The sequence below is a fragment of the Morus notabilis genome, unplaced genomic scaffold (genome assembly GCF_000414095.1).
Source record: "Morus notabilis unplaced genomic scaffold, ASM41409v2 Scaffold2466, whole genome shotgun sequence".
Taxonomy (NCBI): domain Eukaryota; kingdom Viridiplantae; phylum Streptophyta; class Magnoliopsida; order Rosales; family Moraceae; genus Morus; species Morus notabilis.
Genome location: NW_010357981.1, coordinates 7,266 through 10,212, shown reverse-complemented (window position 1 = coordinate 10,212; position 2,947 = coordinate 7,266). Strand labels below are relative to the sequence as shown.

At 38.6% G+C, this 2,947-nt stretch overlaps 1 non-coding gene across 1 annotated transcript; it reads right to left on the bottom strand.

Moving 5' to 3' along the window:
• Positions 1-1,550: 1,550 nt before the first annotated feature.
• LOC112095394 lies at positions 1,551-1,657 on the bottom strand. Its single transcript, XR_002903804.1, has one exon. It is a non-coding gene; the product is annotated as a small nucleolar RNA R71 (small nucleolar RNA).
• Between the last annotated feature and the right edge of the window lie 1,290 nt (positions 1,658-2,947).

Sequence of the window (2,947 nt, the reverse complement as noted above, 5' to 3'; positions counted from 1 at the left end):
CACTTGTATATTTTTGTATATAAAGTGTATATTTATAGTAAGTTGTGTATATTCACACGTAAGTTGTGTATATTTACATGACACTTGTATAATTGTGCAATCATGTATATTAACATGTAAATCGTGTATATTTACATATAAATCATGTATGTTAAGTTATAAGAAATGGCAATATATATTAATCCTCAAAACATGTTTTTTTTATAGCAATTAGTGAACACATAGCATGAAAATATGTATATTGACTGATTTATTATATTTCATGTTAAATATACATGACTTTACATGTAAATATACATGATTTACGTATAAATATACACAATTTATACACGATTATATAAGTGCCTGACTGGTCAGGCACTTTCCAAGTGCCTGAGCAGAGACAATTCCTATATATATATATATATATTAAAAAAAAACTTTTGTTGTTGTATTCCTTCCTTTCTTTGTTATCTCACGTTCTCACGTTCTTCATTTTTTTTCCGTAGTCTTGTTACCAAAAAAAAAAAAAAATCTCACACTTTTAGGATTTGTATTTTAGAATTAATTGTGATTTGATTTTGTAATCTTTTATTTTTGGTAAATTAAGATTTTATTTTGTTTCCTCATTTGTATATTTCAATTGTTGTCTAATTTAATTTTTCCTTTTATAGTTTCATTAATTTTTAGGATTATAATTAAGATGGTAATTAATTGACTAATTTAGATTCTTAATATTTTCATAATTTACTCAATAAAATTTAATAATTGATTTTGAGGATAATTGTATGGTTACGTGAAAAGTACAATTTGAGGGAGTTCTGTCTAGAAAAATTGGCACTTAAGTGGGCCTCGCCCCACCAATCTTTCCTAGGAACGTTGCTCTGTCTAGGAGGCTATTCATTGAGCCAAGAGCTATAGTCTTTCCTGGGAGCATTCTTGGTGGTTACAATTTACGTTTTTATATAATTATTTTATTTTTGACTAAAAATGAAAAAAAACAAAAAAAATTAAAATAAAAAAAATAAAAAAAGAGCCGCTTAAGGTGAATGCATCGGTATAGAGACGAGCTAGGGAGATTCGCTCAACGTCCAGATTTAGAAACCCCTAGTGAAATTCTATCCGACTCATCTTCTACGTCTTCGTCTTCGCACTCGTCGTTGGAATTCGCATTTCAAAATCTATTCACGATGGCACAACATGAGGAAGTTCAGCAGAAGACGTTGCAAGATTATCTGCACCCAACGCGTACGGCCACCCCATCGTGCATCATGTTCCCGCCAAATGCACCGCCTACGGATTTCAAGCCGAGCATGATTGTACTTCTCCCAACCTTTCACAGGTTAGAGAACGAGAACCCTTATGTACACATCCGGGAGTTTGAAGAGGTGGTGGCCACCTTTCACAGCCGTGCTGAGGCCGCAAACACTGTCAGATTGAAGTGTTTCCCTTTCTCTCTGAAGGATAAGGCCAAAAGCTGGCTGTATTCTCTTAGGCCCAGGTCTATTGGTACGTGGGAAGAAATGACGACGACATTCTTCAACAAGTATTTCTCACACCATAAGACTAATAATTTGAAACGACAGATCTCAAATTTCGCTCAGAAAGAAAACGAAACGCTCTATCAAGCTTGGGAGCGTTTTAAAGATCTGTTAAATCTGTGTCCCCATCATGGATATGAAAGTTGGCGCCTCGTAAGCTATTTCTACGATGGACTCACAATCCGAGAGCGCCAATTTGTTGAGATGATGTGCAATGGAGATTTTCTCCAGAAGGATCCTGACGAAGCTATCGAGTACCTAAATGAGTTAGCTGAGAAAGCTCATACTTGGACTGGGCCGAGTGCTACTGAGAGCACCAGTAGGTCCCGACCAGTTGGAGTTTATCAATTAAGGGAAGAGGACAACCTCAAGGCCCAAGTTGAAGCTTTAACGAAGCAAATTGAGGCCCTCAAAAGTAAAGATAGTAAAGGACCCTACATGGTGGCAAGGACAGAGGCACATGAGCCTTGTTTAGTTTGTGGTGGAATGGGCCATCTTACTCAGGATTGCCACACTTTAAGTGAAATGAGAGGGGTATATGAGGAGCAGTGCAATGCATTAGGCACATACAAGAAGCCTTACGGACCTTTCTCAGAATCTTATAATCCTGGTTGGAAAAACCACCCGAACTTTAGTTGGCGAGATTCGAACCAACAAGCACAATCATCTGGAGGGCAATGGAGATCAGAGCAACAATCTCAACCGCCAAGGACATATTTTGCGCCTCAGAATAACATGCAGCCGAAAGGGAATTCTCTAGAGGATACCCTAAAAGCTTTTATGGACGCGCAAAATAAGACGAATCAAAGGGTTGATTCGATGCTCACGCAGCTGGTGGAGGAGAACAAGGAAATAAAAAGTCAGATCACAAAGCTGACAGAAGCTTTAACTGTTCAAGAGCGTGGTAGATTTCCATCACAAGCCCAGTCCAATTTGAGATGACAAAACATGGCTCAAACTTCCAACTCTGAAGGACAAAATATCAAGGAAGTTAACGTCATCACTACTCGAAGTGGTAAGAATTCAGACACGCCATCAACAAGACAAGTACAACCACTTCGAGTAATGAAGAATCGGCTCAGGAGAAAGAAAAGCCAACTAAAATTCTGGTAAAGGTGCCTTTTCCCCAAGCTCTCCGACCTGCTGGGAAAGTGCCAGAAAATCAAAGTGAGATCCTGGAGCACTTGACACATTTGAAGATCAATCTTCCCTTACTACACGTGATCAAGCAAGTGCCGGCCTACGCCAAGGTTATCAAGGATCTGTGCACCATAAAGAAAAATCACCACGTCAAGAAGACTGTATTCTTGACGGAACAAGTGAGCGCGGTGATTGAGCAGAAAACACCGTCGAAGTATAAGGATCCAGGTTGTCCTACCATTTCTTACCAGATCGGGACACATGAATTCGGCCAAGCGTTACTAGAC